At 37.9% G+C, this 26,904-nt stretch overlaps 2 long non-coding RNA genes across 2 annotated transcripts in view; both read right to left on the reverse strand.

Moving 5' to 3' along the window:
* LOC143678188 (uncharacterized) overlaps positions 1-5,062 on the reverse strand; it is a 28,003-nt gene extending 22,941 nt beyond the window's left edge. The window contains exons 1-2 of the long non-coding RNA XR_013173101.1: positions 4,950-5,062; positions 3,240-3,499 (exon numbers count right to left, since the gene is read on the reverse strand). This is a non-coding gene — a long non-coding RNA (uncharacterized LOC143678188). The remainder of the gene's footprint in view (positions 1-3,239; positions 3,500-4,949) is intronic.
* Positions 5,063-14,177: 9,115 nt separating this feature from the next.
* Positions 14,178-26,904, reverse strand: part of LOC143678187 (uncharacterized) — a 60,466-nt gene continuing 47,739 nt past the window's right edge. The window contains exon 3 of the long non-coding RNA XR_013173100.1: positions 14,178-14,480. This is a non-coding gene — a long non-coding RNA (uncharacterized LOC143678187). The remainder of the gene's footprint in view (positions 14,481-26,904) is intronic.

The raw sequence follows: 26,904 nt of genomic DNA on the forward strand, positions 1-26,904 counted from the left end.
TTCATAATATTCTTGCATACTCATTTTTATTTCATCAGGGTTGTGTGCTGGTTTGAAAGGATTTATGTACCCTAGAAAAGTCATGTTTTAATCCTAATCAATCTTGTGGGAGCAAGAGTTTCTTCTAATCCCTGTTAAGTACTATAGGTTGGAAATTTAATGAAGTTATCTCCACGGAGATGGGACTCAGTCAGTTGTGGGTATTAAACTTGATTAGATGGAGGTGTGTCTTCATCCATTCTAGTGGGTCTTGATTAGTTTACTGGGATCCTATAAAAGAGGAGACATTTTTGGAGAGGATACCTTTTGAGAATGATGAGAAAGCCACAGCAGAGCTGAGCAGATCCATGAGGCTGAGAGAACCACAGAGTCCACCAGCCAGCATCCTGTGGAGATCCTTAGAGCAAGGAAGAATGACAGAATGATGAGAGCCATGGAGCAGAGTCCACCAGTCAGCAACGTTTGGAGATGAAGGAGAATGCCCCTGGGGGAGCTTCATGAAGCAAGAGGCTTGGAGAGAAACTAAGTAGATGACACCATGTTTATTATGTGCCTTTCCAGATGAGAGAGAAACCCTGACCATGTTCACCATGTGCCTTTCCACTTGAGAGAGAAACTCAACGTCATTGACCTTCATGAATCAAAGTATCTTTCCCTGGATGCCTTAGATTGGACATTTCTGTACATTTGCTTTAATTAGGACATTTTCATGACCTTAGAACTGTAAACTCACAATTAAATTATCCTTTTGAAAAAGCTGTTCCATTTCTCGTATATTGCATTCCAGCAGCTAGCAAACTAGAACACGTTGGTAGTAATGTCCTGCTTTTCATTTCTGATTTTAGTTATTTGTATTCTATCTCTTTTTTTCTTAGTCAGCCTAGCTAAAGGTTTGTTAATTTTATTGGTCACTTCAGACAACAAAATTTAGTATGGTTCAGTCCCTCTATTTTTTTTCTCTTTCATTTGTCTCCACTCTTATCTTTGTTATTTCCACCCTTCTGTTTGCTTTGGGTTTAACGTACTCTTTTTTTCTAGTTCTTCCAGCTTTTAGATTATGTCTCTGATGAATTCTTCTTTTTAATGTCACCATTTAAAGCTATAAATTTCTGTTTCAGCTCTGCCTTCACTGCTTCCCATAAGTTTTTATTCATTTTCTTAAAGATAATTCCTAATTGTGTTTCTGATATCTCATTAACCCATTGGTTGCTTAAGAATATGTTGTTTAATTCCACTATTTGTAAATTTTTCATTTCTCCCTCGGTTAGTCATTTCCATTGTGGTAGGAGAATATACATTGCATGATTTCAATATTTTTTAATTTATTGAGACTTATTTTATGACCCAACATATGGTCTATCCTGGAAAATGATCCTTGTGCACTTGAGAGGAATGCGTATTCTGTTTTCTTTAGGTGCAATGTTCTATATATGTGTGTTAGTTCTAGTTGGTTTAGTGCATCATTCATGTCTTGCACTTCCTTATTAAACTTCTGACTTCATGTTCTATCTATTATTGAGAATGGTGTGTTAACATCTCCTATTATTGTAGAAACTTCAATTTCTCCCTTCAAATCTATCAGTATTTGCTTCTTATATTTTGAAACTCTGCTGTTAGGTGCATATACATTTATAATTGTTACATTTTCCTGTTGATTTGCCTCCTTTATTAGTATATAATGACCATCTTTGTTCCTCATAACTGTTTTTGCTTTAAGGTCTATACTAATGTTAGTATAGCCACACAAGCTTTCTTTTGGTTACTATGTATATGGTATACTTTTTCCATCCTTTCACCCTCACCCTACTTTGAATTTGAATTTTTTCTTTGAATTTAAGGTGAGTCTTTTGCAAACACTACACAGTTGGAGCATGCTTTATTTTATCCATTCGGCCAATCTCTGCCTTTTGACTGCAGAATATAATTCATTCACATTTAAATTCACTATTGATAGTAAAAGACTTTCTTCTTGCATTTTGCTACCTAGCCTTTATAAGTCATACGTTTTTTGTCCATCACTTCCGTTAATGCCTGCTTTTATATTTATTTGACTTTTTTATGTTGTGCCATATGGAGTGCCTTCTCATTTCTATCTGGATATATTTTTTCATCAGTTTTCCTTGTGGTTACCATAAGGTTAAAATTTAACAAACTAAATATATAATAATCGTATTTGGTTTGATACTAACTTCACTTCAATAACATGCTATATACTGTTCCTATACTTCTCTGAACCTCTACCATTTTTTTGTACTTTGTTACCACATATGTCTTCATACATTGTATGTCCAAAAACCTTGATTTATCATTAGTTTTATGGATTTGCATTTTAGCATCTATGAGAAGCAAGTAATGCAGTTACATACCAAATAACACACCTCAATGATACTGGCATTATAATTATCCAAATGATTACCTTTACCACAGGTATTTATTTCTTTTTCCTTTCAGTCTGAAGAATTCCCTTAATCATTCCTTATAGGTATAGGTAAGTCTAGAGATGATGAACTCCCTCAGCTTTTGTTTATCTGAGTATGTCTTATTCTCTCCCTCTTTTTCTTTGAAAGTAAACAGGCAGAGCATTTATTAGGTATGCATGTGAGAAGACATGCAGGCACTCTTGCAAGAAAAGAGAGGTGAGAGATGCAAGACCCTGACACTGTAGGGCCATCTACATCTACAGATTTTTGTTCCTTTTGTAAATTTTATGAACTATTTTACTACCTTCCCCTTTTCTCTTCTTCCTTAATGCCTGAGCACAGATGACTCAGGTGGGTTCCAATGGCCCCAGGTGTTATTCTCAGAGATATCTTTCTCCTTCTGTCCTGACCCCTTCTTGGAATTTACCCTTTGGTCATTAGTCAGCCACTGCCCTAATTCTAATCCTGCCTCAATTTCTCCAAAAAAAGATTTCTAGCTCCCTTAATCTTAAGGGAATTTGGAACCATGGTCTGTCTTCTGTAGCTGCTTCAAGTTGTCAGTGGGTCTCAGGCCCTACTTGTGGGAGCATAGATATCTCTGGCTATGCTATTAAGGGTGACTGGTTGAGCACAGGGAACAGGAGTTTAGCCTCTGGTAAGAAATTTGTTATGAAAGCTTCTAATCTGTTACCTGAGGCTTTTCTAGGTTGACCATCAGATGTGAAGTCAGAGAAACTATAAGTGGCCTCAGGCACCCTCAGTCTTCTTCACCTGCTGTTAGCATCCCACCCCCACTTCAGGAGATAGTACATTACCTACCCAGTGCTTATGTTGGTGGCACCTGGGGCAAGGCCCCAGTGGATCTTGAGGTTAAGGATTATCTTAAGGTTTCTGGCACTCTCTCTGCCTGTGGCCCTCTGACCCAAGTTGAAGCAAGGCTCTTGAGGTTTGGAGCCGTGATTTGGGTGACCTGGAGGGGACAGTGTGCTTTCAACAGCAACTGCAATAAGCTGAGGCTGTTCCTGATCTTTTGCTTACATCTCTTTGCCTTCTCCTCCTCCTTGGCCTTGTCTTGATTGCTAAAGACACAAAAGACAGTTTTCATTAGGTCATTGGTGGAAGTTTGCAGGCCCATGGGGAGCTTTTGCAACTTTTCTTCAAATATCAGGGACAGATTGGCTGATAAATAGGTACCTAGCAAATTCTGACCTTCCTGGGAGTCTGGGCTGACATCGGTATACCTTTTTTGGGCTTCTACTAACCTCCCCTGGAGCAGGGCCAGGTTTTCGTCTTTCTCTTTTGCTTTAGCTTATTATAATTAACTGCTTTTGGTGGTATATTTTCTTATGACTTTTAGCAAATAAGTTTTAAAAGGGGATCATCAAGAAGATCTCTTCTCCTCATGGAAATTGAGGCATGGGCATAACACAAGCAACAAGTTCATCTCAGGTTGTTGTCTTGATAGAGAACTGCGAATACCTGGGCATAGAGATTTTCTGACTATCTTCCCTATCTTTTACAGACTGGAGGATGATGTTGTCATTGAGAGTCCCGTTGAAGGGCTATGCTTCCCCATTTTTTAGCATGTATTGACTGTTGGCATTTCCCATTTTCTCTGGAAAAGGAAATAGAGCCAGTGTGATTATGTGGCTTCCCAACACACATCAGAACTGGTCATTTCCCTTTCTGCTGGCCCAATCTCTTGGGCACATGGGGATTACAACTGTTGGGCATCCCCGAAACACCTTTCCTGAGTGATTTCTGGACCTATGCTTTCAGGAGTTTCCTGGGCCTTGTTCAGAATAATTCCAGGACAATGCTACTGAGGAGTCCTTCCTCTTGCCATCCCAGCCTCTTGGGAGTGTGGGAGTAAAGTCACTGGGTGTCCCCAGGATGTTCCTCCTACGAAATATCTAGTCCTATGCTCATCTCCTGAGAGAAGTCTAGAACAATGCTCCCAAAAATACTTTTGTCCTCTAAAATTCCTGTTTCCTGAGGGCTAAAACGTGAACTTACTCTAGAAGGGAAGCTTTATATTTGTCTGCAATGGAAACTAAAGGTTCAAGTCCTGGAGGGGAGATACTCCCATTGGAAAACTCTCAATTCCTATTAGCATAGACCAGCAGTGACTCCCTAAAATAGTACAGAGAATGCCTTGTGTGGTACAAGAATCATTACCCAGAGTCCTGTGTTACAGGAGATGGAATGTGCTAGAAGATATAGAAAGCCAGACAGAGGAGAGAAGGAGGCTCTTATGGAGGCAGGGTCAAAGAGGTAAAAAGAAAAAGAGATTCAGTAGGAGGAAGGTTCGAGGGGCAATAAAGCCCCTATTAGGCAAGCAAGGATCAAGAGGTGGTCTCCAGAGGGGAGGGAAGGAAAGAATTTGGGGGGAAATCTTAGAGAACCAAGAAAAGAGACAGAGATAGGGAATAAGAGAGAGAGAGGAGCAGGGGAACTTGATTTGGCTTCCACTGGACTCCTGCTCAACCCTGGGAAAAGCCCCTCATCAGGTCTCAAAAGCAATATTACCTGCGTCTGAGCCTCCTTGGATCTGTGTGGCATGGAAATGGGCTCCTGCCACCTCTGAGGAGGGAGCCAAAGGACTCAGAGTAGGCTGAGTTGATGTCCTGGGGAAGCCATATTCTAGTCCCCATATTCCTAGAGACACAGAGTTACATGAAGGATAGGAGGGAATAACAATGAGCCAAGTGAGAAGGAAAAGTGAAAGCACACAACCCAGCTTCCTGGTTAACACCAGTCCTGACAGTCAGAGAGAAGTGTCTCCTGGCTGGTTGGTACGTTGCTGGATTTGGGTTTAGGTTCTTGGCCATGCTACAAGAAAGGATTCAAGGGCACAGCACAGCATAGAGTAAGTAGGAAGAAAATTTATTAGATACACATGTAAGAAGACATGAGACTCTCAAAAGAAAAGAGGAGTGAGAGGTGAGAGGCCTCTCTCCCTCATTTTTGAAAGAGTCACACTAGACATAAACTTCTTGACTGGCAGTTGTTATCTTTTAGCACTTTAAGTGTTTCAACCCACAACCTTCTTGCCTCGTGATTTCTGATGAGAAATTGGCACGCAATCGAATTGGGACTCCCTTGTATGTAACATGTTGCTTTTCTCTTTCAGTTTCAGAACTCTTTCCTCCTTTGCATTTGATAGCATGATCAATATATTATGGGACATATTTTTCTTCATGTTGATTGTTGGTATTCTCTGGGTTTCTTGGATGTGCATATTCACATCTTTTGCTCAGTTTGGGAAGTTCTCTGTCATTATTTCTTTGCATATTCCTTCTGCGCCTTTCTGTCTTTTTTTCTCTTCTGGGATTCCTATAATGCACATGTTAGTGCACCTGATGGTGTCCCAGAGGTGTCTTAAGAAATTTTACTTGTAATATATCTATTTTTCTCTTTCTGTTCCTCATTCTGATTCATTTCAAGTATCTTGTCTTCAGGTTCACTAAATTTTTCTTCTGCCAGTGCCAGTCTGCTCTTGAAGCCTTCCTAGGGATTTTCCTTTTCAGTTACTGTGGTCTTCAAATCCAGTAATTCCTTTTAGTCCCCTTTTCGAATTTCTATCTCTTTACTAAGTTTCTCATTTTGCTCATTCATTATTTTCTTGATATTCTTTAGTTCATTCTCTGTTGTTTCCTTCATCTCCTTGAGCATTTTCCAGATGATTTTAAAGGTTTTCTTTAGTATGCTCACATTATTGCCTTCTTCAAAGGTATTTCCTGGATTTTCAGTCTCTTTCTTTGGATGGGACATCATTTCCTGTTTCTTTGTCTTATACTCTTTTGTGGCCCATTGTGTATTTCAATATTTTAAAATGTTAACTCTGGTATTAATTCCCTTAGATGTCGGTTTCCTGGTTTTGTAACCAGCTGGTGATAAAGAGAGATTTTCTTGAGCTTCAGTCCTCCTGTCAGGAAGTTTTGCCCATGACCAATGAAGTGCTCATGGCTTACCCATCTCTATGGGCTTCTGTCTTGTCCTGGGCTTTTTCTTGTTAGCTGTGTTGGAGTTCTCCTGTTTCCAGGAGTTGTCCCACTGTTGCCCAGGAGACAGACCTTCCCCTCCCTGGAGTGTGAAGCGGGCAGGCCTTTGTCCTAGACTGTAATCCTGTATAGCTACTTCAACAACTCCCCAAAGGTGAACTTTTCTGTCTGCCCAGCAGATGCAGCCCATCAGTTAACTATCCCCTGTAGCCCAGAGGAAGCACAGCATCTTCAAGTCTCCACTGCCACTGGCCCTGTCCAGAGTGGGTTGAAGCAATAGCTGTCCTCACAGCTGTGTCCCAGGAACCCATATTTGCTAAACAAAAACCATGATCAGCAATCAGCCCTGCTCACCCCTGTTCTTGGGGAAGAGGATTTTTATGCCCCATTCTGTCACCAATGGGCTGACCATGGGTTGGACTCCAAGGTGGCTTGCTGTGATAGTGAGGGATTGGAACCAGTAACCATAGCACAGAAAGAGCAGTTTATTGTTCTCCATAGTAACTTATTGATCTCTTCCTCCCACTCTTCCCTGGATGCTGTAATGTTCTTCTTCCCTCCTGAGTTTCAAAGTAATTGATTCAGACAATTTCTGCCTGTTTAGTAGTTGTTTTGGAGGGAGTACTGAGTTCTGGAGCTTCCTACTCGACCATCTTCCCACAATCCCCCTCCAAACTGTCTTTTTTATAGCACGATTATAGTGCACTTCCCATATTTTTTCTTTTTTTTTTTTTTTAACATGGGCAGGCACCAGGAATCGAACCCGGGTCCTCGGGCTTGGCAGGCAAGCATTCTTACCTGCTGAGCCACCGTGGCCTGCCCCCTTCCCATATTTTATGGTCCTATCTCAGTGTGACTCCCTCAAAAATGTTACTATTTAAAATTTGGAATTAGAGTTGACATGCTCATAAATAAGACACAGATTACTGACCACATAACTCAAACTAACTCTGTGTCAGTGCAAGAAGTGAAAACTAAGTAACTTGACTCTAGTAAAAAATAAAAGCAAACCCTGTCTCATTTCACAGGCAATAAAGATCTATGCTCCTGGTATGAAGATATCTTAAGAGAAAAACCAAACTGAAAACATCACAAGAGGCTGAGTGTTCACCATAACACAAAAAAATTCATTTCAGTTTTATGTGACAGTGCTTAAAAAACAGACAACTTTCCACTGGGATGAAAAGTGTTTATAAAAATAGATGCTGTGCCTCTTTCCTTGAATTATGAATGAGGGTGAGATCTGGTCATGCTTGGGAGCGTAGCCATTCTCTGGGAACCATGGTTGAAAACAGCTTGAATTGTTACCAAAATGAGCATTAGAGACCCTGCAGGTATCTCTTCAAATTGAAGCCTCATTTTCCAAGCAATTAATACTGATTCAAGCCAATAGGAGAATAACAAGGGGACCACACCTACAGGAGTCTGCTGCTTCATCCAGCTGTGTCTGCTAAAGCAGCTCAGCCACAAATCCTCAACAAAGGATTCCCTGTGGAGTGTGAGCAGCATGAAGGAGGTATAATCCAACTCTCTGTGTGAGTCTAGGGTCAAACAGTGACGAATATTCATCTTGGTAATGAATTCCTAGCTCTCAGGAAGGATCAGGACCCTCTTCTGTTTCAGACTTTCTCTTTAGACATCACTCACATACACTAATAAATAATAATAACAATAAAGATTACTAAAATCACTAAAGAGAGAAAACATAATCTAGCCAAGAGTAGCAGCCCAATCGCTGCCAATTTCATGTCGTCTGACTAGATGAATGAGGCTGTGTTATATCACATCTCAACTTAACCCATTTTCTGACTCTAGACTGTTCGTAAGAGGAGTCTTCCACATATGGTTTAACAACAACCATAACAAAATTAATTACTCAGTCTTCAACATCTGCTTGTTAAGCCCCTCACATGCACCTGACACTCTTCTAGGTACTGGAAAGTGGTAGGGATCAAAATGGAAATCTGCACGCATGGCGGTGAGTCCATTGGAGTGCAAGACCATACACGCTACTCAGTCACCACTGTCCTGTGGTGGTAAGTCCTATGGAGAAAATAAAGGTGGTCGTGGGGGAGGCAAAGGAGGGCTGGTTTTGGGTGTCAGTCATGGGGTTGTTCAAATATCACCTTTGGATGAGGTTACATTTTGAGCACAAATCTAAAGGATGTGAGGCAATAGCCTTGCAGATAACAGGGGAGAGAGCAGGGCAGGAAAAGGCATGGTGAGGGCAGAGTCTTGGAGTCAGGGGCAGCCTGTCTGGACACTGCATGAAAATAGAGAGGGTAGGTAGGAGAGCAGTTGAGGGAGAGGAAGTCAAGAGGTAAGGAAACTGGGAGCAGGAAATAGAGATGGTAGTTTTGTAAGCCTTCGTAAGGACCTCAGTGTTGATGGTACATGAGATGGGAGCCAGCCTTAGTTTAGCTGTGAGTAGAGGTGAGGCAAGATCACATACCCCATACATTAGGATGACGAAAGCCTAGCAAATGGAGAAAGCCCGATAGGTTAATAGCAACAAACTACTGAATCTCAAGAGCAGATACAAGTTTTGCTTGACCTGAATCTTAGGCAGTTTCCAGGGATGGGGTGATTTCTATGACAGAAAGGGCACAAAGTGATTTTTTTAGAATAAGAAATCACAACAAATTTGAAATTGCCTTTAAATAACACAAATATTGCAGTTTTAAAGGAAATATTGTAGCCTTAATTAAGTACCTGACACAACTGCATGTTGCTCCTTTTTTTTTTTTTTGGCTAGATTTTTAATTGAATCCCTTGATCACCTAATTATATGACAATAATTTAGTAAGATTTTCTTTATGGGAAGAATAAAAAGATAATTTAGTATTTTATCTGGTATGAATAATCAAAATTTGTGTTTTAGAAAGCATGCTTTCAGCTTCACAACTCATTATTGATAAAATGTTTACTATTCTTAAGTTTGAGAAAACCTCTGTCAGGTTTCTTTTATATTGAGCCATTACAGATGATTTCTTACCATTTCCATTTATGGTATAGTTTAAATTGAACAAGCTGCATTATTAAAAATATTCTTGACAACAAAAGAATTTCCATTTTGACCATGTATCAATGAGTAATATATCCTTCATTAAGGTCTTTGCATGTCTAATGACTGGAAAACTTTTACCCAGATTAGTTCCAGGCTTGGTAAACCTCAAACCTACACCCCCACCTCTAACAACTTTTCTGCAGTGCCAGGTGCTCAGATAGCAGTACATCCTCTGGTCTGGCACATGCATAACCTGGAGTCAGGTGAGTCGGCACAGTGGATAGTCAAAAAATTCCTGGAAGCCATTTCTGCCCTAGAATACTAGACATAACTTGATGTTACCCCAGAAATGGCTAAGAAGTATAATACTTACATAGTGCCAAACCCAAACTCTATGTGTCTCCCTCCCTCTTAATTTGTCCTTAGCTAGATTTAGAAAATGCACTTCACCCCTCCAATACTTCTAAATGTTCGAAGAAGTGGGATAGAGCTGAAGTTAGAGTGAAAAGAGGCAGTGGCTGGTCTTAACCAATTGGAATTAAATACTTCATTTTTATGAATTGTCCATATCCTTAGGAATAAATTACTATGCTTCCTTCCGGGGCCTTGGAAGGCCCCTCATGCAAGTGAGGAGCTGTGAATCCTGTGCCTAATTAGGTTGTAGAAAATTTGCTTTTACACCTACCTCCCATTTGCTGTTAGAGACTTTACAGTCATTTTAAGACTTACAGATTTGCCTTGTCTTTACTTTAGCAACATGGTTCTCAAAAGGCAGTGTCTATAAAACTTGATACCCAAGTGGTACTGATGAACGTATGTGCTTTATTAAGCATGGGAAAGGATTTTCAAGGAAGCAACAAAACTTAACTCCTACCCCATGTAAGGAGGGCACTCCACAGACACCTCCTTCTAAAATCAGAGCTTTCTACAAACAAGTAAAGGAATGTTATTGGATTAAAAAGATTGTTATTAGATTCATACTTTAAAGATCAGGTTCACACAAAGTAAAGTCTTCACTTATTAGTACTAGAACAAGATGAGTGTTTTTTGTGCATCTTCCCCAGTGATGAAGCCACAAAGTGACACAGAGCCGCTTCATGATAAATCTGGACAAATAAAGGCTTAACATTCAATATTAAAGATCAGATTATTCATTGAAAAGTTTATACTTTATGATATATGAAAATAAATGCCACAATTTAGAATTTATAACACTGTAATAATTTAAGAAATATCTTAGTCTAAAATGTCCTGGGAAATGAGGAACTAAATAAGTAATATGCCCAGTGTCATGTAGTGAGTTATTTGTGTTTCAAAACATCTGCTAATGGTAACAGGCAAAATAATATTAATAATAATTACAGAATGCATGTAGGTCTGAACAGTCACCAAAATGGCAGTGAGAAAACGTATTTTATGCTGCGGCTCAAATCCAGACAAAATACTCTTGGGATCTGTAATCACTATGACACATCCCTGAAAAAGTTATTCTAAGTAGTCACTGTTCCTACAATCACACACTTAGTTTTTGCTTATAAAATTTCCCTGAAGTTAAACCAACTTAGAGGTGATGATTTTGGAGGCAGAAATTATTGCATCATCGAAATTCATCAACAAAATATTTCAGTCCAATGGGTTTTATGTGTTTTTTCTACTTTCTAAAGGCCCCCTTTTCTCCTTCCACCCTCATTGTTTCATTATACTAATTTATTTCTATCCAGTTGACATTATGAGCTTCATTAATTATATTATGGCCTTATGTAAGAGAAAATATGATACAGTCACTGGATTCAAAAATGGACCTTAGAAATAAATCTGATTCAACCTTGTAATTTTAGAGGTTAGGACACTAGAACAACAGAAATGACTTTTCCCAAATTGTATTCTGTAGTAAGGAGCAGAACATAAATCATCTAATGTTTATCGTGATGCCTCTGCTATGCTATGCTGCCTTCCTTCTCCAGACAGGTCAATATTCCCATACCATTCCTCTCATAATGTTGTCCATCTTACCTCCAGGGTCAAATCTGGGATTCTAAGCCTGGCATTCAGGATGGACCACAATTTGGTTGAGGTTATTGCACTAATCAAAACCCCTATCACTCCTCAGGATAGAGCTGCCACTGAAGCCAGTATGATGTTTTGCCTGTTCACAGAATATGCTTTGCCATTGTGCTGGGTTACAGAATAAATCATAAAGGTCTACTGGACTAATGAAGATGCCATATGAACAAGATGTTAAAGCAAAGGATTTTAGCAGTCAGATCAATTAATGTAGAGGGAGCTATGTTCATAAAATCCAAAAATCAATGTGTTGTAAATCAAAGACCTTTTAGTATTATAAAGCAAAAGAGGGAAAAGGCAAAAAGATGATATTTTATAAGCAGACTGGCATCAATATCTTATCATTTATAACAATCAGATAGTGCCAAAAAAAGGGAGAGGAGTGTAAAAGGTGGTGTCAAGATCGGTATCCAAAATTCTGAATAAAAAGAGGAAACATGAAGGAAGTTAATTCCTTATAAAGATGCCAGAATCTGCACCCAAGGCATTAGACAGAAGTAAATGAGACAGACAAGAAAATGAGTTCTACTCATTTGGGGCTAATGGCTCTGTGTCAGCCTCCCACCCAGTGCCACCTCTGGCAATAAGACCATGACAAATAAAACAAGGGTGGCACCACCTTTAACACTGGTCTTCATGCTGTCATGAAACGGGTAGGTAGTTTCAGGAAAGCAGAGAAAGATGATTCTTATTCCCAGCACTTCTGAGCAGCCAGTGTTCATTGTAGACATTCCAAGAAGAAAATCTTAAGTTTATTCACACACACATGCATACACATGCACCTTACAGACAACCTTGCACCAACTGTGTGTGTACACTATTTACTTTGTACACACGCATTCCCTTGACTAGCTCCATCATTCATGTCTGCATTGTTTTAAGGCCATTCACATGCTTGCTTCTGAAAGGAGATTCTGAACGGAAAACTACAAACTCGAAACAGCAAGACCAAAATTCAGTTTAAGCACCATGGCGTGTGGATATATAATATAGAGTGCCTTTAATATTTTCAGTAACACAAAGAGAATGTAACTTGGGAAGAGTCTCCACTGCCCCATCATAAATACTGATATTGACACAGGGGAAACAGTGTGGATTCAGAAATTCACAAAGCAGGGCTCTTCATACAGTGGGTTCCAAGGGTCACAACAGCCAGGAAGGGCAGGAAGAAAGGAGCAAGAGACATTCATCAGAAGTGCTCATAAAATTCACATGGCACCAATAAAATGTATCATCTTCCGTTTAAATGAATCCATGAATCAAATGTTATTCTAAGACATGCCTAGCCAATGTGACTGCTTTAATGGGAAAAGATGGAGTTCTATCAATTAAGTACCAATGATGTTGGTTGAAAAAAGTGTTCTACATTTTTCATAGTGTTGGTGTATTATATTTTCTGTACAAGGAGCAGTGGCATTTTCTTATTATAACATAGAAGTGTATGCCTATCAAATTGTAAGGAGTAATTGAGAAATTTAAGTATAATGAATAAAAATCAAAATTCTTAAGCATCATTATTGATGCAAATTCTTTGTAAAACAATTGATAACTAATAGAACTCTTAAGAAAGACATATCCAGTGAATCTACTGGAATGCTGAAATACTCTCTGTCTAATTTTGTCTGTTTACCCTTTACCTATATTTTGATGCAAGAAAGTAGAATAATAATTAAGGAATTTCTATGGAAATAATCCTAATAATTTCAATGTTATTTTTGTTTTCTTCTGAGAGTTAGAATTTAAGAAAGGCATATGAGTAATACCCAGTGCTCTGTGAGTCACAAAACTACATTCATAAGCTCTTTGTAAGGCGAGAGTTTTCTATTTGTCTTTACAGACTGTATCCAACTACTCTCACAGCTGCTCAAACTGTCTCCAGCTCACAGCCCATAAGGAATACTCACTTGCCCTAAGCCAAGCTCAGCTCATGTAAAATTACAATGTACAAGATGGGCAACGTTAATCTAGTACAAAGAGACTGAATAGAAAATGAAAAGAATTAAAACTATCTGAACTCCTGGTTATCAAAGGATGTTTATCAAGCATGTGTGAGTATTAACCGAACAAAGATTTACTGCCCTCATCACTCCTTGCTGTCTGCTGTACTCTTCTTCAGTGAGACAAATCTGTTTTCTAACTTTAATCTGCCTGATGACCAGAAGTGGAGAGAAAAATATCTCTAGGCACACTTTTAATCAAAAGAAAGTACCCATCCCTCACTTGAGCCAAATATTGAAATTTTCAAGTGAAAAAATAACTGCTATCTTTATATTTCCTGTTAGACTTCATTTGTAGTTCTTTAAAGAGACCATATTTCCTTATTTGCCAAGTTGGCCTACTTTAAGAGCTCTTTGTTGGGTCCCTAAAAGAACAGAATGTCTTGTTCATTTACCTACAGTAAACAGATGTTTCCTCCAAATGGCACAAAATTGGGAAATAATTCTGAAACTCAATCCATTCATTGCAGCTTTGAAAATCCTGGCTAACAAGAATCCCGAAAGGATGTACTGCCAGTTGTTTATATGACTGGATTATGTTATAAAAACATGTTTACAAAAGACCATTCATCTTTTGTTTCCTGTGTGCTGAGTTTCTGTTGAACTACTATTTCAGAGACAAGCATTATGGGCTTCCATTATTTATCTATTTGTGTTGTGATAAAACTGGGATTCGTAAACAGACTGGCAGTATACATGTCAGACTTTCTTTATTGTCTTGGCTCAGCTGTCCTTCGGAAGTTGAAAATAAGATCTGAAAGGAAAATATTTTCTTCCAGAGACCATTGTTAAATCTTCATTGGTCCGGCAGAGATCATTTTCTCCTTGTGTCTTTCATGCTGGAAATCGTGCAGCCAGGAAAAGAAAGCAGCTCTTGCAACTGTCTGGGAATTTTTGTTGCTGCTATTGTTCTCATCAGTTATCTTAGTAAGTCAGCTATGTGAGCAGTCTTTGAATTCCAAATGGTACAATAATTTGTTCCATGACACTAAAAGGCAACAGAGTCTAACATGGTAAGTAGCAATAAACAATAAAAAATTACCTCCATGGAATAATTTCTCAGGTCTCTGTAGGAGTTCTTTTCAAACACTCTATTGATCTATAGGCACAAACCAATTGTAAGAATGAGAAAGCATTCTGAAACTTCCTATTTTGTCCCAACCCCTCACATCAGAGTAAGAAGACAAATCCTAGAATTATTCTAGAATAAGATCCTTGGTGGAAGTAGGCTTGAATTTTGAGGGTTTTTCTCCAAATAGCCTCAATGATAGAAATTGTCTGATACTTAGCTGTTTAAGTGGAAGGATAGCATTTATTTTACTGGTGTAGCAGATTTAATATTAAATAATTAAAATTAAAAAGAAAACCTTGGGCTTAGACAAATGTTTTTAGTCTATAAATCACCCTTGTACCGATAATGTTTGAGTTCTACAAGAAGACGTCACTTTACTTTTCAAAGTTACAAAGGGAAGAATAGAGAGTGGTGAGGTGAGAGTCTATGGTCATATTCCTTTCTTAAAATAAGTTTATTCTGTAAGTATTAATTAAGCTCCTACTATGTTTCAGGCACCATCCTGGGGGCTGAGAACATAGTAGCAATCAAAACAAAATCTCTTACATTCTAGTAGGGGGATAGAGATTATAAGCAATAAAATATAAGGTAAAGTAAATGGTAATAAGTGCTAAGGAGAAAAAATGCATCAGGGAACAGGGATGCAAAATGTCTGTGGGGTAGCATTTGAGACAAGGGGCACAAGAGGCTCCACCAGCACAGGTTTTCATTTCAGCTGTGAGGGCCCTGCAGAGAGTGTGGAAGAGTGTTTCAGGCAGAACAAATAGCAAGAGCAAAAGCCCTGCGATAGGAGTGCTTATGGGTGTGGGTTGTTAAGAGGTGTGGTGGCCTTGGAAACGTGCTGCGCAGATTCCCTGCTATGGGGGCACCAGCTGGCTAGAGCCTCCTCTGCCGTCCCTCCCAATTCACCACCGAGTTCATGCTGGGGCCCCACTTTCTGTGGCTGCTCCTTCCTGTAGGATGGGGGAGTCCTCTAATGGCCTGCCTTCCTTTTTTATTATTTTAATTCATGAAAGAACATTCTTATATTTCTACTATTAACCACAGTCAATTGTCCAAAACAGGGTTTACCGTGTTATACAGTCCCATGTTTTTAATATTAACTTTCATACAAGTAACATACACGACCCCACACTTCCCCTTTCAACCATATTCACATACATAGCTCAGTGCTACTAATTACATTTGCAATAATGTGCTAGCATTATCTTATCCATATGCAAACATTTACAATCAACTTCATTAAAAATTTTACACAAATTAAGCAACAGCTCCCCATTCTCTCCCTCTATTCTATCCCCTGGTAACTTATATTCTATATTCTAACTTTATTAGTTTGTGTATTATAATTAGTCCATATCAGTAAGATCATACAATATCTGTCCTCTTGTGTCTGGCTTATTTCACTCAACAAAACATTTTTAAGGTTCATCCATGTTGTCCATACATCAGGATTCCTTTCTTTCAGCTGAATAATATTCCATCCTACGTATATACCACATTTGTTTTTCCATTCATTGGTTAATGGACACTTGGGTTGCTTTCATCTTTTGGCAATTGTGAATAGTGCCACTGTGAACATTGGTGTGCAAATGTCTGTTCATGTCCCTGCTTTCAGTTCTGGGTATATCCCTAGTAGAAGGATTGCCAGTTCATATGGCAATTCTATACTCAGCTTCCTGAGGAACTGCCAAACTGTCTTCCATAGCAGCTGCACCATTTTACATTCCCACCAGCAGTGAATTAGTGTTACTATTTCTCCATATCCTTTCCAACATTTATAGTTTTCTGTTTTTTAAATCGTGGCCATTCTAGTAGGTATGAAATGATAGGTACAATGAGACCATACAGTAATTGTCTTTTTGTTTCTGGCTAATCTCACTCAGCATAATGTCCTTAAGGTCCATCCATGTTGTTACATACTTTATAACTTTATTCTGTCTTACAGCTGCATAATGTTCCATTGTATGTAAATACAAGTTTAGCCACTCGTCTGGACATTTTGGACATTTTGGCTGTTTCCAACTCTTTGCAATTGTAAATAATGCTGCTATAAACATTGGTGTGCAAATGTCCATTTGTGTCCTTGCCCTCATGTCCTCTGAGTAGATACCTAACAATGGTATTGCCAGGTCATATGGCAATTCTATATTTAGCTTCCTGAGGAAATGCCAAACTACCTTCCACAGCAGTTGTACCATTTGACATTCCCACCAACAGTGGATAAGTGTGCCTCTTTCTCCACATCCTTTCCAACACTTAACATTTTCTGTTTTATTTATCTAGAATGCAATATTCCAGAACTGGAATGGCTTTTTTACAAGGGAAATTTATTAATTTGCAAGTTTACAGTTCTAAGGCCATGAAAATGTCCTAATTAAGGCAAGGCTTTGAAAATGTCCAAATTAAAGCATCCATAGAAAGATACCTTGTTCAAAAAGGCCAATGATATTCAGGGTTTCTCTCTTAGTTGGAAAGGCACACAATGATGTCTGCTGGCTTTCTCTCCTCATTTCATTAGGTTTCCCCAGGTTCATTTTGCTTCTGCTCCAAAGGTCTCCAACTCTGTGGGCTCTGTTAATTCTGGTGGGTCTGAAGCTTTTTCCAAAATGGTTCCCTTTTAAAGGGCTCCAGTAAGCAAATCAAGACCCACCTAAAATGGGTGGATTCACGTCTCCATCTAATCAAAGTTAATACGCACAACTGGGTATATCACATCTCCCTGGAAAAAATCTGACCAAAAGATTCCAACGTACAGTATTGAATTAAGATTAAAAGAAATGGTTGCTCCTGCAAGATTGGATCAGGATTAAAACATGGCTTTTCTGGGGTACATAATGGATTCAAACCAGCACACTATTGTCTACAAACACTACTGATCTTATATCCTGCCACTTTGCTGGACTCATTTATTAGCTCCAGTAGCTCTGTTGTAGATTTCTCAGGACTTTCTAAACATAGGATTATAACATCTGCAAATAGTGAGAATTTTACTTCTTCCTTTTCAATTGGGATGCCTTATTTCTTTTTCTTGCCTAAATGCTCTAGCTAGCATTCTAGTACAATGCTAAATAACAGTGATTACAGTGACCATCCTTGTCTTGTTCCCATCTTAGAGGGAAAGCATTCAGTCTTTTGCCTTTTAGTATATTAGCTATGGATTTCTCATATATGCCTTTATCATGTTGAAGAAGTTTCCTTCTATAACTACTTTTGAAGTGTTTTTATTAAGAAAGGATGCAAGATTTTGTCAAATCACTTTTCTGTGTCAATTATGATTATATGATTTTTCCCTTTGATTTGTGAATGTGGTGCATTACATTAATTGATTTTTTGTGTGTGGAATCAACTTTGAAAACTTGGGATAAAACCCACTTGATCATGGAATATAATTATTTTTATATGCTGTAGGACTTGATTTTCTAGTATTTTGTTGAGGATTTTGCATTAAAATTCATTAGAGAAATTGGTATGTAATTTTCTTTTTTTGTTGTGTCTTTGTCTGGCTTTGGTATTAGGATGATGTTGGCCTCATAGAAAGAGTTCCAGAATGTGCCCTCCTCTTCAATTTTTTTGGAAGAGTTTGAGCAGTATTGGTAGTTATTGTTGGAATGAATGTGAGACTTCACCTGTGAAGCTATCTAGTCCTGGGCCTTTCTTTTGTTACAAGGTTTTTGAAAATAAATTCAAAACTCTTTAGTTGCATTTAGTCTGCTGAGCTCTTCTATTTCTTCTAGAGTAATTGTAGGTTGTTTGTATGTTTCTAGGAATTTTTCTATTTCATCTGAGTTGTCTAATTTGTGAACATGCAGTTGTTCATAATATCCTCTTATGCACCTTTTTATTTCTGTGGGGTCAATAGTAATGCCTCCCCTCTCATTTCTTAATTATTTATTTGCCTCTCTCTCTCTCTTTTTTTTGTCTTTGTCAATCTATCTAAGGATTTGTCAGTTTTATTGATCTTCTCAAATAACCAGTTTTTGGTTATGTCAATTCTCTCTATTGATTTTTTATTCTCAATTTCATTTATTGCTGCTCTAATCTTTGATATTCCTTTCATTCTGCTTGCTTTGGGATTAGTTTGCTGTTCTTTCCTAGTTCCTCCAAGTGTGCTGTTAGATGTTTTATTTTAGCTCTTTATTGTTTTTAGTGTAGGCCTTTACGGCTATAAATTTCCCTCTCAGCATTGTCTTCACTGCATCCCATATTTTGACATGTTGTGTTCTTGTTTTCATTCATCTTGAGATATTTACTGAATACTCTTGAACTTTCTTCTTTGACAAATTGATTGTATAAGAGTGTGCTGTTTAACTTCCATAAATTAGTGAATTTTCCATTTCTCCTTCTGTGTTGATTTCCAGCATCATTACATTATGGTCAGAGAAAAAACTTTGTGTAATTTCAATCTTTTTGAATTTGTTGAGACTTTTTTTGTGGCCCAACGTGTGGTCTAACTTGGAGAATTATCCATGAGCACTTTAGAAGAATATATATTCTGCAATCTTGTGTATATATATGTTAGGTCTAATTCTTTTATCATATTACTCAAGTTCTCTGTTTCCTTATTGATTCTCTGTTCAAATATTCTATGTATAAATAAGAGTGGTATATTGAAGTCTCCAATTATTATAGAGGCATCTATTTATCCCTTCAGTTAGCCAGTGTTTGCTTTGTGTATTTTGGGGCACCCTGGTTAAATGCATAAATATCTAAGTTTTTTATTTCTTCTTGGTGGATTGTCCTATTTATTAATATATAATGTCCTTCTTTTCTTTTACAACAATTTCGCATCTAAAGTCTATTTTGTATAATATTAACATAGCTACCCCACCTCTTCTTTGCTTATTGTTTGTGGGGACTATCTTTTTTCCAATTTTTCACTTCAATCTATCAAAGTCTTTGGGTCTAAGATGAGTCTCTTGTAGGCAGCAAATAGTTAGATTACCTTTTTTTTAAAAAAACATTCATTTTGCCAATATGTGTCTTTTGATTAGGGAGTATTATCCAATAAGATTGAATGTTATTACTGGAAAGCTGTACTTACTTCAACCATTTTATCTTTTGGTTTCATATGTCATACATTTTTTGTCTCTCTTTTTATACTTTTAATTACCCTTACTAACAATATTCATTTATATACTCTACAGTTGTTTCAGACAATTCCTGCCTGTTCTCTAGCTGTTTCTGAGAAGGAGTGGGTTCTGGAGCTCCCTATTCTGCCATCTTCCCTGAAGTCTTTGTAACCCATCTTCCTTTTTAACAGTATCCTCTGGCTTCTCTAAGGAAGCAAGTCAGGAGCAAGGAGGATTGTGTGGAGCTGTTAGCATAATTGATGGGAGAGGTGGCTTGTATCAGAATGGCATAAGTGAGGATGATGGGAAGTGGTATTTTGAAAGCAGAACAAAAAATAATTACTGATGGAAAAGATGTGGAATGTAGAAGAAAAAGAAAAGTCAATGATGAAATCCAAGGCTGTTGGTCTGAGCATCTGGTTGAGTAGAATGGGTAAGCTGCAAAAGTTTGCTTCTGGGGAAGAATATCAGGATCTCAGCTGCAATAATGTTAAATATGGGTAAAAACATCCGAAAATATTACCGACTAATGCAAATCTGCACTGACAAATACCACACAATGGGTGGCTCAAGCAATAGAAATGTATTAGCTCACAGTTCTGAGGCTAGGAGAGGTGCAGAGTCAAGGCATAAGTAAGCAGCGTGGTGCTTTCTCCTCCAGGTCTGTAATATTCTCCTGCTGGCTGCAGAGATCCTTGTATTCCCCATTCATGTCAAATGTCAACTTCCTCTCTTTTACTCTTTTGGAATCTTCCTTCTCTGACTCTGGCTTCTGGTTTCTTCTCTTTATAAGGCCTCTGAAAATCCAGATTAAAACTCAATCTGATTCAGCTGGGCCACAACTTAATTAAAAATCAAGAGAGTCTATTCACAATGGGTTCATACCCATAGGAATGTGGATTAAGATGAAAAATATTTCTAAATTGGGGTATGGAATTCAATCTACACATTAACTTTTAGCTGCATATGAGCAATTTTGGTGGAGCAAATTAGATAACTGGAAAAATAAAACATTGACAATAATGCAGCAGAGGAAAGAACAGTTAAAATGACATATTATTTGTTGTCATTTCTCTACTGAAATTTACTTCCAGATCAAGGTCTTTGAGTTTGAAATGTAGTAACATGTTGTTTGCACCTTTTGATCTGGATTTTAAAAGGATGAGCAATAGATATGTACTCTCTACATTGTAAATAAGATTTCTGCTCAAGCTCTAGAAATTTATAGTCCTGAGCATCTACACCTTCCTTAGCAAAGATGAATTCTTAATCAAATTAGTTGATCTTAAACAATATTTTAAAAACCATCAATTTCAACATTGATATTTTATGGCATCTTTATTTGAGTTACTTTTCTCTAAAAGTTGCTTTAAAATATCCTTGGTGCCACACTGTAATCTATAATTAGATCTCTTGTTTACCCATTCTTGATGGTTTTTCTTCAACCCACCTCAAACTCATAGATAAAAGTTAAGTTTTATTGCCAGTAAACTTTCTCCAACCTTTATGTTGATTTGAAACCTACTGTTACTTGCTTCTCGCTATCTTAAAAAAGGAAATCTATTCACTTGACCTAAAATATATGAGATAAATTTACAAGTAACATTATTTAAAAGTTCTGTTATTCTTATCTAAAATATTACTAATAATAATCGAGTTAATATTTCTTTCAACAGCATAGGAATGGACTCTACTGGGTAGAGATGATCTCCCTCCACTGCACATGACCTTTTTATTTTCAGAAAGTAGCAAATGTTCTTTAACTTGCCACTATTAATTATTTGATTTGTAGCAGTATGGGGAGCAAAGTAAAGGATTTAGAATTAGAGACATGGGTGAAAATCATGGTCTACCCCTTCTGAATAAACTTCAGAAGTCTCAGTAGAAACTGACAATCAAAAATGTAATGTTCTGATGGTGAGTACTAAAAGTAAAAAACCCTCACCACTTCGTTTGAAGAAATATATCAGCTAAAGTAATGCATGTAGAACAGCATCAAAAAGAGTTTGATCCACAATAGTTTAATTATTGAAGATAAAAGCTTGAACATCTTTTTTAAGTCCAGAGAGCCAGGCTATGAACACATAGCAACAACATGGAGTTTCCTTGAAAGGTTAATAATCCTAATGTGGGATAAACAATAGTGCCACAAGCAATCAAGGAACAAGAGGTGAGTGCTGCATGGTCTCATGGTCAGGGAGAAGAGGACACCTAGATAGCTGATGACAGAAGTCTTTGCCTAGCTAATATTCATTCCCCCTATATCCCTTGATGACATGACCCCAATTTTGTTCAAAGAAATAATATTCTTAACTAAAAGATGAATCTAGGTGGATTTCTTAAGTAGCTTATTGTGTAGTGTAGTCGATGTAAGTCTTCTCTTCCTCTTCCCCACAAATACTCGTCAAAATTTACCTTACTTACTACTGTTTTGAGAAATGAGAGTATATATGTCTGTATACACAGTGGTATGATGTGGAGGGTGGGTGGTTAGTATGAAAAGGGCTGAGTTTTGCTTCAACATTGGACTAACCTAAAGACTACCCATGAAAGAAAAGTCATATATGAAGTAAAGAAAATTTCATAATAGTAAGTTATCAAGAGCAATATTCACGGTGACTCGTATAATCATATATTAGCTTAATTCCCATAATAAACTGTTTACTAATAAAGCATTGCATGTCATTTTCAAATAATTCAGAAAAATCCTATATGGCTAAAGTGGAGAGAGAATCATAGTGCAATAGGAGTTGGGAAAGGAAAGTAAGGTCCAGGTTACATAGGAGTGTTAGGCCATTGTGATAGTTAGGCTATTGTGTCAACTTGGCCGGGGGATGGTGCCCAGTTGTCTGGTCAAGCAAATACTGGGCTAGCTGTTACTGCAAGGATATATTGTGAACTTAAATCATCAATCAGTTAATTGCATCTATGGCTGATTGCATCTGTGATCAACTAAGGGGAGTGTCTTCTGCAATGAGAGAATCCAATCAGCTGGATTTAATCCAATCAGTTGGATAAAATCCAATTGGTTGAAATTGTTTAAGGGAGAAGTGACAATTTCAGGAGTCAATGGAGAGAACTTCTGTCTTTATTTCAGCCAGCCAGCCTCTCCTGGGAGTTCATCAAAGACCTTCAACATTGTTGCCAGCTTGGGACCTGGCCTGTGGAATTTAGACTCATGCACCCCCACCCACAGTTGCATGAGACACTTTTATAAAATCTCATATTTACAGATATCTCCCTTGGTTCTGTTTCTCTAGAAAACCCTTACTAATACAACCATGTCAATGATTTTGGAAACTATTAATTGACTTTTACCAGGGAAGGGTTATGATCATATTTATACTGTTAAAAAATTGCTAGAAGTAAAAGCATGCAAAAAATTTTTGGATATGGGCAAAAACTGTTGAAAAGAGATTAGTAAGTAGGCTATTCCAGTATTTTAGGCAAGAGAGTATGGTAACCTGGAGTAGGGAGGGCAAATTACAATTAGAGAGAAGTAGGCATGTTCCTGTGGATGGGGGAAACTGCTGAGGAAGAAGGAAGAAGTACAGATGATGCCTAAATTTTGGCTTTAAGTAATTAAATGATCAATAGTACCATTTCCTGATGTTGGAAAAACTGAAGGCAGGAAAAGTTAGACAGAGAATACCATTGTGGAAAAGTTCATTTTGTGGTGTTCAAGGGTATCCATTTGTTTTTGTTTCCCATACTGCTCAAAGCAAACACCATGAAATGGTTCAGCTTAAATGGGAATTTATCCCCTTATAGTTGGAGACTTGAAAAATGCCCAAATCAAAGCATAATCAAGGCAATGCTTTCTTTCCCAAGACTGGCATTCTGGTGCTGGCTGTCAGTAATCCCGGCTTCTCTGTCCCAGGGCAAGGCACATGGTGGTGTCTGCTGGTCTCTCCCTTTTCTTTCTGGTTTCTTTTCAGCATCTTGCTTCTATGGCTATTTCTCTTTCTCGCTGTCTTCATTTAGTTTATAAAGGACTCCAGTAACAGGACTAAGACCCATCTTGAATGATGAGAGTCACACCTTAACTGAAGTAGCCTAATGAAAATACCCTACATACCATGGGTTTACATGCATAGGAATGGTTAGACTTAAGAACATGTTTGTTTGTTTTTGAGGGATGCATACAACTTTCGACTACCAAACCAATTGAACATGTTAAATAGATATTTGAGATATGAGTTTGGATTTCAGAAATTATATGGAGACAGAAGATGTAGATTTGGGCATCATTGGCCTATCCAATATTAATTATTTTCTTCTCCATTGGTAGCAGGGCCTGAATTTTGTTCAAAGAGGTCATGTACTCAAGTAAAAATACATTCAACTGCAACCCTTCCAAATATATGGTTGGTCAAGTGACACTTGCTTCAGAGGAACTCTTCAAAGGTCTGCAGGGAAGGTCTTTATTTCATGACACATGCATCATCCCTCTTTTGCTCACATGCTTTCCCTTTTCTTCCCGCCTATAAACCATGCTTTATCTGAAGATACAGAAGCTGTATTGCAACTACGAGAACTAAACCACATAAGAAGTGTGGTAGATGAGGATAATAGAAGGAGCTCCAGGTCATTGCTCTACCATTGCAGCCATTTATGACCTGGGCTGCTTCTTTTCTTGTCTTTTTTTAATTAAACACCTTTTAAAGCCAATGTTTATCATTTTCCCTATTTACAGACAATCACATTACTGATGTGTCAATTGAAGCAATTGGGAGCAGATACGAGTTGGAGAAACAGAAAAGGAGAATAGAGAGAGAGAAATGAATACTTTTAACACAAATCCTAAGCAGCTTCTAAATTTAATAGCTAATTAGGGAAGGAAGTGTTCAAAAAATAAACTGAGACGTTGAAACAAAATTGACAGTGTGGCAAGAGAATACATGAGAGAAGAGAACAATAAGGAGGAATGGTTTATAAACATCATTTTAAATGGTATTGAGAAATTAATAAATATTTTTCACATAGAAAATCCAAGATAAACATAGAAAGATTAATATAATATACAGGAGAGTTTAATAAGTTGGTCAGATAAAGATCAAAATCTGTCCCAATCAAACCTTCAACCCATACTGTGATATGAATGCATCCTTTCTGATAAACGGTTTTTCCCTTAACTTGATCCTGTTCTATTGTTTCTCTGTGTTTTCACTGTAATTAGGGAATCTCCTTGGAACCCTTTCCAGACTCCTGCAATTACATTTGTATCCTTTCCACAATCACTTGTAGTAAAATAAATTTTTAATGCTTGGGGTGTTTCACTGGTTATTTTATATTCTTTCCTGAAAAACCCAGACATTAAAGTCATTATTCTGCAGTGAACTCTAGACTATTCCTCAAAAAAGATGTAGTCCTTAAATGATTAAGAGAAATGTAACAGCCATTTTGAAATGAAGTGGATCCCTAAACAAAGTGTTCATAATTTTCCTTTTTACAAGAGAAAATTGCTACTATCTGGGTATGACTTTCCCCAGCACATGGAGCATTTGAAAAAATGACCACAAAATTTTACATTATGTCTGAGAAAAATACAAAGAGATGAATCGTTAGATCCAATTTTATGGCTGGGGAGAATGCATTTTATGAAGATGAATGTCATAGAACATTTATTTTTACTTCAGGCCATGCCCACTGTACAGAAGCCAATAAAATATTCATTTTCTGCTATCCTCCTTTCATTTTGGGGTAATGAGCTATCATAAAGAGCCATACAGCATCATTACACTAAGGAGCTTTGAGACAAAGGAAGACAATTCATTCCCCTTCTCAAGTCAGCAGTTAGCGTCTGCCACATTATTATGCTCCAAGTGTTTGTTAAGCAGCCACTCCCCAAGAAGTAGTGAGCCAAGGCTTGTTGACTAAGGACAGGGTTCTGCTCCAGTGGACAGCCATCATCCAAGCAGCCTGGTGCTCCCAGCACGCTTATGGAAAGAAAATCCCATATGACTCTCTCTTTGGTTTATATAACCTATAACCCTTTTCCCTCGAACGTGAAATTCTGAAGCTTGGAGACGAGACTTAGGAAGGAATGTTAAAAAGATGTTGAGTAGATAGTTTGACTTTTGGGAAAGCAAAACCGGTGACTGCTAACATAATGCTACATTAGTTTTCTCTTGCTTCATAAACAATTACCATAAACTTCACAGCCTAACACAACAATATTCTATAATTTCACAAATTCTGTAGCTTGGAAGTCCAGCACAGCGTAACTGGACTCTCTGTTCAGGGCCTCACAGGATAGAGATCAAAATGTTGGCTACGTTTTCATCTGGAGAATGGGGTCCTCTTCCACACTCATGCAGGTTGTTAAAAGAATTTAGTTTCTCCCGGTTGTAGGGCTGAGATTGTAGGCCATTTTCTCTCTGGCTGTCAGCCAGGAGTTGCTCTCAGCCAACTAGCGATTGTCCCCAGGCCCTAGCTGTTAGATTCCCTACATGGCCAATTCAAAACCAGGCCTTGTGCCTTTTTCCAGGTGGACAGGAGAGTGCCTGTCAGTGTCTCTCTCTGACTTCTGGGAAGACCTGAACCCTTTTAAAGGGCTCACCTGATTAGGTGATACATTCTGATCAACGGGGTAATCTTCCTTTTGTTTAACTTAGCCAACTGATTAGGGAACTCTAATTGAGTGAATGAATGAATGCTTGAGTGCATGAATGGGGATTCAAATGCAGATTTTCTATTTCTTAATAGAGTACTCTTCATCATATGCTGCCCATAAGGAAATAGCAAAAGTCCTACAATGCCAATCCTCCTCTCTTTTAAGATTGCAGTACTATAGATAGTTCCCTAGATTCACGTTTGGACCAGTATTAATTTGACTTCTGACATATTTCTGTAATTCATCTCACCTTTCATTTGTCTCATATTCCACTCTTCTTTTTTTAATTTATTAAGTTTATTTCAAGTTTTTCTCAAAATAGTACATATGTTGAGCTAAAAAATCTTAATAGGACTAAAATCTAACACACAAACACAGATACACACACACAAATATATCAAGTAAGCCTCTATCCATTCTTTCCTTCCGTTCACTCTCGGAAGCAGCTTTGCTTCAAAAATATTTATAAGGGCAGGCCACGGTGGCTCAGCAGGCAAGAATGCTGCCATGCTAGAGGAGGCGGGTTTGATTCCCAGTGCCTGCCCATGTTAAAAAATATATATATATTTATAAATAATTCCCTTCTGCTGTCATTTTTGGACATAAGCTGGGGGAATATTTGACACAGTATTTGAGGACTCAGTTCCACTCT

The sequence above is a fragment of the Tamandua tetradactyla genome, chromosome 3 (assembly GCF_023851605.1).
Source record: "Tamandua tetradactyla isolate mTamTet1 chromosome 3, mTamTet1.pri, whole genome shotgun sequence".
NCBI lineage: Eukaryota > Metazoa > Chordata > Mammalia > Pilosa > Myrmecophagidae > Tamandua > Tamandua tetradactyla.